The sequence below is a fragment of the Solanum lycopersicum genome, chromosome 8, assembly GCF_036512215.1.
Source record: "Solanum lycopersicum chromosome 8, SLM_r2.1".
Taxonomy (NCBI): domain Eukaryota; kingdom Viridiplantae; phylum Streptophyta; class Magnoliopsida; order Solanales; family Solanaceae; genus Solanum; species Solanum lycopersicum.
In genome coordinates, this window is record NC_090807.1 from 25,368,338 (window position 1) to 25,384,351 (window position 16,014).

General features: G+C 35.4%; 1 long non-coding RNA gene across 1 annotated transcript; it reads right to left on the reverse strand.

The window, feature by feature from the left end:
• Positions 1-5,310: 5,310 nt before the first annotated feature.
• LOC104648740 (uncharacterized) lies at positions 5,311-6,408 on the reverse strand. The gene is made up of 2 exons (XR_742705.4): positions 6,045-6,408; positions 5,311-5,958 (listed from the first exon to the last, which is right to left on the reverse strand). It is a non-coding gene; the product is annotated as an uncharacterized lncRNA (long non-coding RNA).
• Positions 6,409-16,014: the final 9,606 nt, after the last annotated feature.

Consider the following 16,014-nt stretch of genomic DNA (forward strand, 5'->3'; position numbering starts at 1 on the left):
ATCTTACCGGTAGGCAGAGAAGGCCGTTTAGGGGAGTAAACAAAGTTGAGGCGCTGTTAGGGAAACTAATCAAAGAAGAAAGCTATAGTAGTGACCAGACTAGATGATTATTAAATCATTATTTCTGCAAAATAAGCAAGTATAATTTATTAAGAGGTTGAAAGGAATAAAATTTTAGTGAAAAATAAAAATTACACAACCAGAATTAAACTTTCTTTTTTAAAAGTAACTATGGGGCTTTAAATATTTGGGGCCAAGGCAAAGGCTTTATTTCCTTACCTTTAGGCCCGTCTGATAGTTGTATGATAGAAGCTGATAGAAATATGAGTAACTTTCACATATAACAAATAAAAAATTTATATTTGTATATTATAGCAAAGTTTACATAATTGCGTTTCATAGCAAACATAGAAACTGTATAATTCGCTATACATATACAGTTGAATCAAATTGTATAAAACAAAGTGTATAAAACAAGAAAGAGAAAGACACTTGGTAGAGAACTGTATAAAAACGAAGTATATAAAACGAATTGTATTATTATAAGTGTCTAGAACGATTATATATAATTTGAATTTGTATAAAATGAGAAAGAGAGAAAGACAAAATAGATTTGACAAGGAATATACAATTGAATCGAATTGTATAAAACGAGAAAGAGAGAAATTAGATACAATTTGATAATTGTATACAACGAGAAAGAGAGAAAGGCAAAAGAAACTGGGCAGGGGAGTATTTTTATTGTATAATTATAAGTGTATAGGACGAAAATATATGTACTTGCATATGTATATACAATTTTCTCACGCTTTATACAAACAGAAACACAATTTATACATTTCATTTTTGTTTGTATAAGTGAGAAAGGCGAGGGTGGCGAGCGAGATTTGGGAGAGTAGCGAGCGAGATCTGGAAGAGGGGAGAGAGGGGAACAAAAATATATGTATTTATACAATTTTCTCTACTTTATACAATTAGAAATAATTTTTATACACCTGTGTTTGTATAAAAAGTGAGGAAGCGAGCGACAGATTGGAGGAGAGTGGCGAGCGACATGTTTGGGAGAGAAGCGCCTGACAAATTTTTGCAAACGTTTGCTATGGAGCACAATTAAATCAAACCCTAGATACTCCATTTATTTTAGGTTATTAGTTTGTTATTATATACAATTTTCCCTATAATTATTTGTGTGGTGGTAATGGTTGGACAATATTGTTAATAGTAAATAAAGTGTAGTATAATATTTATATTAAATACAGTTAATAGTAAATAAAGTGTACAAATAATAATTATATTAATTATACATATTTTATTTGGTGTATTAAATATAGCATTTATTGTATATAAATATTTTTTTATAAAGACATTATTCATAATTTACAATTATAATGAAAAAGATGTAAAAAATAATATTTGGGGATCTTTAATCTTGTTAATACATGCATTAAAATTTATTGCATTTTTAATACCTATAAACTCGTAGTATTTATAATACAAATCTTAATACACAATAGAGTGTGTAACTAATATATAGCATAAAAAACTATACCAAACAAGATATTACTAATACATAAAATAGATACACACATTATTTTTGTTAATACACTTAATCAAACAGCTTCTTAATTTATTTAGGAGAAACATTAAACGGAACAATATTTTAAGCATTTAATTAAAGACCTTAAAATAAAAGTAATCTATATTAATCATTTTCAGAGTGATAAATATTTTTTATTCTAATTTATGTGATACTATTAAAATTTTTGAGATTTTTATTTGTAAATTTAGATCATTGGATGAATAAATTATTGTATTTTCTGAAATAAAATTTTTAAATTAAAAAACCCATAAAAGATACTACTGATTTGTCCTAACTCATATGATATATTTTCATTTTGAGTCATTACTAAGAAGAATGACATATTTTTTTCATTTGACAAATATTTAATAATATCTCATTCATATTGATCCTCCTTAGTTACACAAAATCAAAGAGATTGATTACCAATATCAATCCAGCTGACATCAAAAATGAAAGAAAGATCAACGTCAAAATAGCAAATCAGGCAAATCAAAATCAAGAATTCGAGACTAGAAAGGAAAGGAACAAAATCAACATTAGTGAAGACCAGCTATCAACTACAACAGTAAGCTAATTTCTTATATATGTTAACACAATTTTTAAATATATAAACGAATGAAAAGTAAAACAAATTAGTTATAAAAAAAAATAAGAATATCCTTGAAGTGTTGGACAGACATGTTAATTGTGACCTATATTTTTATTGTCACTTATATATTAGCAAGGGATATACAAATTTTAAAACTCAAATAACATAATTGAATAAAATTTAAATTTAAAATAATGTCTAAATTAAGTTTTTCATCTTTCAATTTCATTTCACGAAGTACCTAGTTTAGATTTATTGATACACTAAAATCAGTTAAACACGTTGGATATATATTAATATTTTGTTATCATATGGTCATAGATATTCACAACTAAAATCAGACCTATAGAATTTCTAAAAGCTTGAAACTTTAACAAAAAGGTGAATAGTAAAAGTGGGATATTAATGTTCCGTGATCAAGTTGGTGGAATCGACACGTGGACATATGCCCCTCATTTGTTTATACTTCTACTAGTACTAGATAGAGAATTGCACGGCCCAACATTAAAGGATCATTATTTCAGAAAAATTAGTGCAGTATATAAAAGATCTGATTTTCACATTAGTGAATTATAAGTGGTATAATATTATTGCAATAAAGAAGCCGATCATATTTTACATATATGTCAGAAAGCAAAATCATCCGCTTTGTACATTACACAAATCTCTAGAACTGAAAAATAACATCAAATATCTTTTCTATGCAAGTTTGTTCATGTAAAATGGGGAAGAAAAGTGATGGCTTACATAAACGAGAGGACAATTTGGCTAAAGCTTCACATTTACTGGACTCGAAGGATTTGATGACTACTAAATTAACTTTTTGTTCTTACCAGTTTTAAAATAATATTCCAAGTGAAAACTTTTACTTGGTAGGGTCAGATGTTAAGTCTTAGTGTTCTCTCTTTATCATGGTTCATGAGATCTAGATACAATTCTAAAATAATTAGTAGAACATACAAATTACTACGCCATAGTCTTTTTTTTATTCGTAACCCTTCTCATCATTTCTGCCTTCAGGCACCTTTCTTGACAGTCTGTTCACCCCAAATCAACAACTTCAAAAAAATCTTCAATGTCAGTGATATTCTCGGAAACTCCTAAAGCTCCTCTAATGTACATCTGCAAGTTATAATTAAAACGCAAAAAGAAAAATATCTCTGCAACCGCATAAAGCATATTAAGAAAGAAACCTAAAAGAATTTCCATCCCCAATCAAGAAGCTCATAGATTCTTTTCCTCGTCACAACCATATGGTATTTCAAATATCCCGACCTGGTCAATCTAGATGTGCGCGCGCATAGAGCACATTAAGGAAGCTGCCAGCAGCTTGTTCAAACAAGTCAGGGCAATTCCCATGCTAATGTTGTGAATCTCAAGTTTATTTCTCGCAATAATTGATGCTAGAATAACTATAAATTAAAGATTTAAAGAGTCTAAGCACATCTTAAAAGCATTTGACAAAAAAGGAACCAATAATTATGTTAGCTTCAAGTCATAATCACCAATAAATAAAAAAATGATTCAGGAACATTGAATTACATCAAGTGATTTTGAGATTGTGAGCATCAAGCCATTGACAATTGTTACATACTCTATGTGTGTGTGGGGATTCAAGTTGAAACGACCCAATGTCTTTTTTTTATAAACGTGAATCACATTTTTTTTTAATTTTTGAACAATGAAAATGTGGATTCAAGTTGATATAACAACCTTCAAAACTTTGTTCAAAAACTAAACTACTGCGAGGGTCTAGTATTAGTAATCCATTACAGAGTTGTGTTTATTTTTCTGATTAATATCTTTTGGTAAATTATTTTTGATAAATTCGATTTCATTATTTTAATTGATTTTTAAATTGGTTTAGTTGAACTTAGTTACTTTGATGTATATTTAGTACAAAATTATTCTTATACTATCGATGATTATCCGTGCCAGCACGGACCTAATATTATGAAACTAATACAAATTTTATTTTATTTTTGATATACATTTGTAGAAAATAATTTGATACATGTTAACTTCACACCGGATGATCATTGTGTGCTTAATTATTGAATATTATTGACGGAAGTAGAAGAAAATTTGGCAATCCTAACTACAAGAAAATCTAAAATTGAATATTAAAATGATAACTCATCTACCAGAAACTAAAAAGAAAGCAAAGGGAGATATGGATCAAGCTACCACTGAAAGACTTTCTCAAATTAATCAAAGAATTCTAAATGTTGAAAATGAAAGGCGCGAACGTCAGCAAACGCTTCATGCTTTTTTAGAGCATGTGCCTGCTATTTTTCCGGAGCTAGTGGAACAACGCCTCCTTAAATTAAAAAGAATTACACATTTCTAATACGTATTTGCTAGCTAAGGACCGATATACATCAAACATTCAGAAAAATCACATCATTTAATCTTATCACATAGACATTAACCTTATTTTTTTTTTCTTCATATGAAGTGAAACCATTTAACTACTATACATAGACACATACTATGTCAAAACCGTGCTGAACTACATATTTCTATGAATTCTCCTGTGCAACAAGGATTATTTTTCAAGTTAATAATGAATGTGATTAACTAAATTAACTAATAACTTGTGGAACGATAACTTATTTATATTAGTTTTAATCTATTTTAATCCGTGCAAATCAACTTGAGCGATTTGTCACCCATATTCCTAATTAAAGTTTTCACAACTTAATAGTTGTATCTAATCGATATTATTGTTTTATAATATGTGACAGACGTGTTCAACAAATTCAAAGATGGTGATAATTTTTTTTGCTTAATGGGTGAAACAGACAAGTCACCAACAGCTATGTACAATCTCTATAGATGCTCTCAAGTCTCATTCCCAGGAGAAAAGATACTTGAAGATGCAAACAAATTTACTCACAATTTCTTGCTACATTGTTTGTCAAATAACCAATCCTTAGACAAGTGGTCAATAGCCAAAGATATCCCTGGAGAGGTACATAGTAATTATCTTTCAAGTGATTTGATAGTAATATATTGGCTTGGGTATTCATTACACTCATTGAGTTAAAAAATGTAGAACTAAGTTTTATCTCTCGTAGGATTAACATCAAGCAATTCAGGTGCATAATCCACTTCAAATCAGTATAAGACTGTATAATTAATTAAATAAATTAGTAATATGCATGTAAAAATGCAGGTCGAAGCAGTAGGGACAGATCAATATTCTTCAATTTGTCATTGTTCTTGACTAAATCACTGTCCATTTCAAGCATGTCTGAACGGCCAACCATTTCAGTAAGTGTTCTGAAACCAAGTTGAGACATAATTTCTCTCACTTCCTCTGCCAGCATGAAAAAGAAATTTATGACATGTTCTGGTTCTCCAGCAAACTTCTCCCGAAGAATTGGATCTTGAGTGGCAATCCCCACAGGGCAAGTGTTTTTGTGGCATTTTCTCATCATTATGCAGCCAAGTGTTATGAGGGAGCAGTGCTGAAACCAAACTCCTCTGCACTAAGAAGAGCAGCAATGGCTACATCTCTTCCAGTTTTCAATTGACCATCTGTTTGCAGCACTGTTCGACCACGGAGGTCGTTAGCCACTAAAGTTTGATGCGTCTCTGCAAGACCAAGTTCCCATGGAAGCCCAGCACTCTTGATGCCAGTCCATCTTGAGGCACCAGTCCCTCCATCATGACCGGAGATCAAGACACGATCAGCATGTCCCTTGACAACGCTGCTGTCTATAACCCCAACACCAGCTTCAGAAACCAACTTGACACTAACACGTGCCCCAGGGTTTGCATTCTATAGGCACAATAAGGCAACACCTCAGGATCAATGAACAAAAATGCAGAAAGTACTCATAGTACAAATACAAGAGATTTGAATACCTTAAGATCATGAATCAACTGTGCAAGATCCTCAATTGAGTAGATATTATGATGATGAGGAGGGCTAATTAGTCCAACTCCAGCTGTGGAGTTCCTAGTGACAGCAATGTCGCCAATGACCTTGTGTCCAGGAAGTTCACCCCCGCTTAAAATGCCCCAACATATGCAAACACATTAATAATTTTTTTAAAATGGAATTGCATGCATGGAGGACACGTAAATAGCTATTCTAATGTTGCTCTATGGAGGACACGTAAATTCTCAATTGAATTTGCTACAACTACAAGACACCTAAGCTATCATAAGACATTGAAAAGACAAAAACACCCTCAACTTTAAAATGAAAGACATCAAGCACACATGTTGAACTAGCCTTTTCTACTATAGTAGAAATCTTGTTTGGACTTAATTGGCACCCTTTCTAAGAAATAATAAATGATTGGACTTAGAAAAATAAGTAATTAATGCTAAAGATGAAATACATTTTCTTCGACTCTTTTTATATGATAATTCTTCTATAAATAGTTGAAGCACAATACTTATCATTTTATAAAATTTATGCATAAATTATCATTTTTGTCTATTATATTTTTGATAGAATAGTTAATTAATTTTGTCATTTATTAATAAAATTTACTAAAGAAAATATTAAATAAGGGTAGAAGGGTAAAGTTACATCATTTCTTAGTGTAAGTGCAAAGTAGAAAAGTGACATATAAAATGAGACGGAGAGAGTAAAAAATAATATTTTGTTACAAATCCATTTAATTATATGGATGTTTCTTTTCATTCTACACCTAATGTAATGTCTCATTTAATGTATCACTTAAAGAGCTTCTAACGTATTTGCTTAATATTGTAAATGGGTGATTTCTTCATCCTATAAAAAGGGTATGCTTCACCCTTGTGAAAGATAACACTTGAAGAGATTTATACTTTTCATCACTATTTTGTCTTTCTATATTGTTTAGTATTCTTATAGTTTTCCTCTTGTTTTACAACACGTTATCAGCACGAGTCTCTAACTAACTGAGCTCTACTTAATTAAGAATTATCATTTTTCCTAAAAGTTAATCAAATTTCATCTAGAGTCAGTTGTACATTTATATGTTTATAACATCTCTAATATGACTTGCATAAATCTTTGGTCTGTAATTTAATTACTACATATATAACTTGATTTAGGTATTATTGTAACGACCTGTTTAGTCGTTTTGAGCAGCAGATTTTATTTCTGGAAAAACTGGCTGAGACGACGGATCCCACGACGGACCGTCATGGGCACGACGGACCGTCGAGGGGGTCTCGTTCCAAAACACTTAGATTTCTGAAATTTGGGTACTGAAATCAACTCTCTGAACTTCGTGACGGAATGGCAGGACGGACCGTCACAGGCGTGACGGAACGTCACAGGCCCTTCAGTAAATTTCAGTCTCTGAACTCTGTGACGACTCAGCAGGATGGACCGTCGCAGGCACGACGGCCCGTCACAGACTGCGTGATCCCAGGCTGGGTCAGATTTCTGTTAAATGTTTTAAGGGGCGTTTTGGACTATTCCTGCTATAATTATAAATCTAGTGGGTTAATGTTAATAATTTAACTACTGGAGGGTTAAAGGAGCTAACCTTGAATTAATTAATGGGTTAATTTATCATCTTTTATACTTAATTATATGCTAATTAGGATAAAAGAAAGAGGGTTGGAATAAGAAAAATAGAAAGAACAAGAGATGGAGAAACAATCGAGAGAGAGAGGAACGAAGAGGGAAACAACGCTTTGGGGAATTTGCTTGCTTGATCACGAATCTTCGGTGGAGGTAGGTTATAATTTTTATGCTATTCATAGTAAACTCTTAATAGCGAATGATATGTATTGGGTAGTGTTGTAAACCCTTCTATATGCTTAATTGTATGCTTGCATGAATGTAATTATATAATTGTGATAACATAAGCATGATGAAGCTATTGAATCCAAAATCTTGAAAACCCTAATCTACTTTGTTAATGATGATGCCTTGGTATAAAAGAAGGCTTGATGAACGAAAGTAGTGAGATTAGGGGATCGCGTGCCACGTTCCGGTACCAGGATAGTATTTGAGGATCGGACTGTCACGTTCCGACACCAGGATAGTATATGGATCGGGTGCCACGTTCTGGTACCAGGATAGTATATGAGGATTGGAGTGTCACGTTTTGACACCAGGATAGTATATGGATCGGGTGCCACGTTCCGGTTCCAGGATAGTATATGGATCAGAGTGCCACGTTCCGGCACCAGGATAGAATATGGATCGGGTGTCACGTTCCGACACCAGGATAGTATGATGAGGATCAGAGTGTCACGTTCCGACACCAGGATAGTATATGGAGTGGAGTGTCACGTTCCGGCACTAGCTTTTTATTTATTGTAGCTTTCTAAATAGATGTTCTTGTGATGATGACTTCCAGATTTTGGGGTTAATGATTTATAAATTTTAGAAGTTGTTTGATTGATTTCGTTAATGAGTTTTAAGTCTTCCGCATTGTATTCTGTTCATTATGCTTGAAATGGTGGGGCTTAGATTGGTTGGTTCGCTCACATAGTAGGATAAGTGTGGGTGCCACTCGCGGCTTGATTTGGGTCGTGACAAACTTGGTATCAGAGCATTAGGTTCGTTGGTCTCATCACACAAGAACGAGTCTAGTAGAGTCTTAAGGAACGGTAGGGGGACGCCTTTACTTTTCTTTGGGAGGCTATAGGACTTTAGGAAAATTCCATTCTTTCTTTCTTTCGTGCTATTACTTGGATCCAATTGGTATCTAGGTGATACAAATTGGTATCTGACCATATTCACTCTATTTCGCAGATGGTTAGAACTAGAGCAACAACCGCACCAACACCACCACCGGCAAGACAAGAGGCGTCTGAGCCAGCCACTGAGACTATAGCTCAAAGAGGAGGAGTGACAAGAGGTTGTGGTAGAGGCCGCAGGAGGACATCCTCTAGAGGAAGAGGACAAGCATCTAGCCCATCTGGTACTAGGGCGGTGACTCCTCCACCGACTGAGGAAGTAGTAAGAGAGGGTGAGGAAGGGGAAAATGAGCAAGTGCAGAATGAGGAACTACCACCCCAACCTACCCCAGAGATGATCAATCAGGTTCTTGCTTATCTTAGCGGGTTATCTGATCAGGGTCAGACACCTCCAGTGTTTACTGCACCAGCACCTCACATTCCGGAGGTACAACATGCAACTACTGTGGCTCCCCACATGGATGCCTCATTGGAAATAGGCACGTTTCCTCGATTGACTACAGGGCCTATAATGACTAGTGATCAGCACGAACTTCTCAGTAAGTTCTTGAAATTGAAACCTCCAGTCTTCAAGGGTGCTGAATCTGAGGATGCCTATGATTTTCTCGTTTATTTTCATGAGCTACCGCACAAGATGAATATAGTAGAACGATTTGGTGTTGAGTTTGTGACCTATCAGTTTCTAGGGAACGTCAAAATGTGGTGGTGGTCACATGTTGAGTGTCAACCAACAGAGGCCCCACCTATGACTTGGGCATCATTATCTAGTTTGTTTATGGAGAAGTATATACCCCGTACCTTGAGGGATAGGAGGAGAGATGAGTTTCCAAGCCTAGAGCAAGGCAGGATGTCGGTTACTGCTTATGAGGATAGGTTTCGTGCACTATCAAGATATGCCACCCAGCTTTGCTTCAGTCCACAAGAGCGGATTCGCCATTTGGTGAAGGGGTTGAGGTTAGAGTTGCGGATTTCAGCCTTACAGGTAGCGGCTACAACGAAATCTTTTCGGGAAGTGGTAGACTTCGTGATAGAGGTGGAGGGAGTGAAGCCAGATGACTTCACCACGGCACCGGCATCAAAAAGGTTTCGTAAGGGAGGTGAGTTTAATGGTTCCTACTCCAGAGGACAGGGTTCAGGAGGTTACTCAATCCGACCTATTCAGTCTTCACTCCAGACTATAGTTGGGGGTCCACCGCAGACCAATCAACATTTCTCTGAGTTTGGAGGTTATCCCCAGACTTCGTCATCCTCACAGAGGCCGATGCTTGAATCTAGAGAGTGTTATGGATGTGGAGAGACTGGACATATTAAGAGGTATTGTCCAAAACAGAGTTACAGACCCCCAATGACCAGAGGTAGAGGTGGTCATGGAAGAGGCCGTTATTCGGGAGGACGTGGTGGCCGAGGTAATGGTGGTCACCAAAACGGCCGGGGTGACGGGCAAACTGGAGCCACTACGGCACAACATGGTAGGGGCAACGGGCAGACAGGTGATAGGGCTCATTGTTATGCTTTCCCTGGGAGATCTGAAGCGGAGACATCGGATGCTGTCATCACAGGTAATCTCTTGGTTTGCGATTGCATGGCTTCCGTATTATTTGATCCTAGATCCACATGTTCATAAGTATCTTCTTCATTTGCTACTGGTCTTAATTTACATTGTGAATTTCTTGACATGCCTATTCGTATTTCTACTCCGGTGGGTGAGTCTGTAATAGTTGAAAAGGTGTATAGGTCTTGTCTTGTAACGTTTGTGGGGAGCAATACTCATGTAGACTTGGTTATCTTAGAAATGGTTGATTTCGATGTAATTCTGGGTATGACTTGGCTTTCTCCAAATTTTGCAATCTTGGATTGTAATGCTAAAACTGTGACATTAGCCAAGCTTGGGACAGATCCGTTAGTGTGGGAGGGTGACTACACTTCCAATCTGGTTCGTATCATCTCCTTTCATCGTGCTAAGAAAATGGTTAGTAAGGGTTGTTTAGCGTTCTTGGCACATCTCAAGGATGATACTACCCAAGTACCTTCAATTGAGTCGGTTTCGATAGTCTGCGAGTTTTTAGATGTGTTTCCCGCAGACCTTCCTGGTATGCCACCGGATAGAGATATGGACTTCTGCATCGATCTTGAACCGGGTACTCGCCCCATTTCTATACCCCCTTATAGAATGGCTCCCGCTGAGTTAAGAGAGTTAAAGGCCAACTTCAAGAGTTATTAAGCAAAGACTTCATTAGACCAAGTGCATCTCCTTGGGGTGCTCCGGTTTTGTTTGTGAAGAAGAAGGATGGAAGTTTTCGGATATGCATTGACTACAGACAACTGAATAAAGTAACTGTTAAGAACAAGTATCCTCTTCCTCGCATTGATGATTTGTTCAATCAGTTACAAAGTGCTTGTACCTTCTCAAAAATTGATTTGAGATCTGGTTATCACCAATTGAAAATACGAGCAACGGATGTGCCCAAGACTGCTTGTGATAACATAAGCATGATGAAGCTATTGAATCCTAAATCTTGAAAACCCTAATCTACTTTGTTAATGATGATGCCTTGGTATAAAAGAAGGCTTGATGAACGAAAGTAGTGAGATTAGGGGATCAGGTGCCACGTTCCGGTACCAGGATAGTATATGAGGATCGGAGTGTCACGTTCCGACACCAGGATAGTATATGGATCGGGTGCCACGTTTCGGTACCAGGATAGTATATGAGGATCGGAGTGTCACGTTTCGACACCAGGATAGTATATGGATCGGGTGCCACGTTCCGGTACCAGGATAGTATATGGATCAGAGTGCCACATTCCGGCACCAGGATAGAATATGGATCGGGTGTCACGTTCCGACACCAGGATAGTATGATGAGGATCGGAGTGTCACGTTCCGACACCAGGATAGTATATGGAGCGGAGTGTCACGTACCGACACTAGAGAAATAAAGATAACGAATCTTGAAAGATGTTAATATACTCAATTTAATGAACCTAATTCCCAAATGAGTATGATGGGGAGGTGTGAGTCCTCATTGATGTGCTTGGTGTTGTGACCAAGGGTTATGGTAATTGTAAATGCCGCATGTTGAGTATTGTAGTTGATTTTATGATATTATCTGATATATACTATTTTGTATTTTGAGTTGGCCGATGATATCTACTCAGTACTTGTATTTTATACTGACCCCTACTTATAATTGTTTTCTTTGTTATTTGTGGAGTGTAGCAAACGTACCGTCGTCTTCAACTCAACCGCGACTCTAGCCAGTCTTCATTACACCGGATTTCAGGGTGAGCTAACGCTTCTAGCTTAGACTGGATCTTCTTCTTCATGTCTTGATGCCTTGAAGTTCCGGCATGGACTAGCTTTGTATTTATTCTAGCTTTCTAGATACTCTTAGAATTAGTAATTTGAGGATTGATGTTCTTGTGAGGATGACTTCCAGATTTTGGGGTTAATGATTTATAAATTTTAGAAGTTGTTTGATTGATTTTGTTAATGAGTTTTAAGTCTTCCGCATTGTATTCTGTTCATTATGCTTGAAATGGTGGGGTTTAGATTGGTTGGTTCGCTCACATAGTAGGATAAGTGTGGGTGCCACTCGCGGCTCGATTTGGATCGTGACAATTATTATGATACTTTACTACGCATAATGACCAATATGATTCAGACTTATATTGTTATGTTTTTTATATGCTACTAACTTATAACTCTAACGTATTTACTATGTAATATGATAGCATGCTACTTAAAATACTTGTAAGTATTTTCTTACATTGTGTATCATAAAGAACTATAGCATTATATTTAATATTACTTGAAAATCTTACAGGTCTTGGGTGTGGTTCCATACATAGTTTTTAAAGGAGACTAAAACATTTAGAGCTGCAGACCCAAACCACGGAAGTCATCCACGTTCAGTAACTCCACCTACGAACCGTAGGTGGAGGGGCATAGGTGCTGCCAATTTGGGCAGTTTTTAATTAAGATTAGGGTTAATGTTTTAATTAGTTAATTAAGTGGAGGTCAAGGGAGGTCGGTTAGGTGGTTAATTAATGGACTATATAAACTTATAAGACCCTAAGCTAATCAGTAATTCATCACAAGTCAAGACTCCGAAACTCTCTTCAAAAATCATCTCTTTAGAATTTAAGAAGAATAGCATAAGAGAGCCAACATCTAGGTCGAGTCCCCATTAGATTCAAGTTTTGTTTAGGTCATTTATCAAAGGTATGTAAATCTTATTCATCCATCGGTTCTTCCATCTATGGAGCCCCCGTAGTTTTCCCCAATTGTAAACTCAAAATCCAAATTCTAGCTAAGATTGTATTTACATTGTGGGTAGGGCTTGATTATGACTCCAATCTAGTGAATAACATTCAATTATATTTGAATTATGTTTTTTAATGATTATATGATGATTTGATGTGAATTCTTTGATAAACCTTAATCTAAATTCATGAAGTTGATCTTTGTAGGTTTATGCCAATAGAGCCAAAGTTGAAAGTTCTAAATTGATTTTCCTAATTAATTTGTCATGAATACTAATTTATTATGGTTAGGATCATACAAATATGAATTGAATTAGACTTGATTGATTAGGAAGGATCTTGACCTGTAAAGATAAAACTGACCCTTATGATCAATTTACACTTGAATCACTTAGTAATGAAAGATGTGATCAAATTACCTTGAAATCTAGGTATAAAGAAGAATTAAGAAAGAAACCTTGAGAGTAGGGTTTGTTATCATGCTAGCCAGGGCTTTAGAGTGAGACTAATGTTATTACCTAGTGATACTAAGGCCCTGAGAGTAATGTAAAAGAGAATAGAAATCTAATAGGTGGGATTGTGCTGAAAGGCTTATACTAACCTAACCTAACTTAGGACTGCTTGCTAGATGAAACATATAGAATCACTTGAACATGGATTGATTGTCAAGGACATCCTTCTATGAGTGATGAGTGTTAATAAAGGCTTAACAAGTAAACCTTGAGGGTGTATGATTGGGTATAAGTGGATATTGACAATGAAATGGATGTCACACAAGATAGGGTCCAGACTCCAAGAAGAGATGAGATCTACACCTAGTTGATGTGAGGACTATCTATGTTAAAAGGGGGAACTCTTGCGTAGTAGAGTGTAGGTTTTACCAAAGTTAGGTCCCATGAGATGGGATCCTTCACATAGTATTGTTAAGGTTCCTAGTAGAGATCTCCATATCCTATGAACTAAGACATGTTTGAGAAACATCTCCTAGTGTTCAAAGCATAATGAACTAAGAATTACTTAATGAGGTAACTCCTAGTGTTCAAGAGTGAAAAAGGAACTTATACATACTAAAGGAAGTATCTCCTAGGGTTCAACTTAATAATGAGTAAGATGTGATTGAGAGAGAGTACCTCATAGGGTTCTGAATATAAAGAAAGGGACCAGGTTATAAACCAAGAAGAACTAGTAATAGAACCTAAAAGTAATACTTAACATGATTTTTATTATGGGATTATATGAGTGCATTACACAAAGTATGACTTAGGGTCATTAAAGAGAAGACTTGAGATAAGATTGGACTAGAGTTGTCTTTCCTAGTTATAGTCGACTAAAGGTGAGAGATTCCTTAGTTTGAGAGTAAATCTAATAATAAGGCCAAAGTAAGTTGAATATGACTAGGATGACTTCAAGGTTATTCTTAGTATGAAGGGTTGTATGGGATGTCTTTCATGTATTGCACAAGTGTGGCTTGAGGTTCCTTAGGAGTATGGTGCACTTATGGTAGAAAGACTTATGACTTAACCATGCATGTAGACTATGATTAAGATGACTATAAAGGGATACTTGGCTTGGGAAGTATTATGGGATGCTATTCTTGCTTTGCACTTGTATGCTTTTGAAGTTACTTGAGAATGGTGTTACCATAATGTGGATGACCAAGGGTCAATTATGTTGATATGATTATGACTTATCTCTTATGCTTATTAACTATGCCTTATGTTGACTTGTGTTTATTTGAAGCTTATGTTGGAGACTGTGCTATGATTATGATGATTATGTTATGACCATGTTATTGTCTATTATGAATATATCTTATGTTGACTAACCATTTGAGATGCTATTATTTCATACTTAGTACCTTTGTACTATTGCATATTACCTGCAATCTAACCAAATGTAGGGTTGGAAACTTGAGTTACTATTGGAGGCTAGAGTTTCAAGGAGTTAGAAGATTGAAGATCTTGGTGAGTCCTTATAGATTTGAGGACAAAATGCACTTAACTTTACGTCATTTAATTTTATGTTTAAGACTTTTTATGGGTTGTGTACCAAAGACTATTATTCTTGAGTATTAAATAGATGATTTTGAGATGAACAGTTAGAAAAAACATTCATTTGCAATTTATGATAAAGACTTCAATTGTATATCTTAGAAGTTTCCCTTCATATTTTTTATGATATTATGTTATGATTATGATAGGGGCTTATATGAGACCCCTTTGGGGTCAAGTACGTCATGTTACGACTTAGGGGTGATCTCGAGTCGTGACAACATTGCTTCAGAGTAAGGCTTATAGTATGAAAATGACTTCTAGGGCCTTAAAGGTAAAATCTAAAAGGAATTGAATATGAATATTGTGACTTCACGAAGGAAGTTATTGTGCATGTTGAATTTCATATGGTACTATTGTGTAAGGACTTACCCACATGACCTATAATATGAGTATATGAACTTACACATGCAATGAATGAACTATTTGAATTATGAACATGTCCATGTCTAATATAATGAATGCTAGATGTGTTTATTTATATGGTCTATGATCCTTGAATGAAATATCTAAAGATTATGCATGATTGTGATATTATGTACATGTTTATGAACACTTTGAGAGGGAAGTGTCTATGATGATAATGATGTTGTTGTGTCATTGCAAGGACAATGACACATATCCACACTTCATGAATAAAAATGATTATGATGTATCAATGGTGTTAAATAGAAAGTATAGTTATAATTATCACCTTTACACATTCCTATGCATAAATGTACACGACCATGTTGGTCCTATTGTGTTGATTGAAAGTCCCTTCTCATGAAAATACATGATCCTGGTGTGAAAGTTTTACTCACATATTATGATTATTTTAAGGTTTGAATGTTAGTTCTCACCAACTTGAATCTACCATGAAGA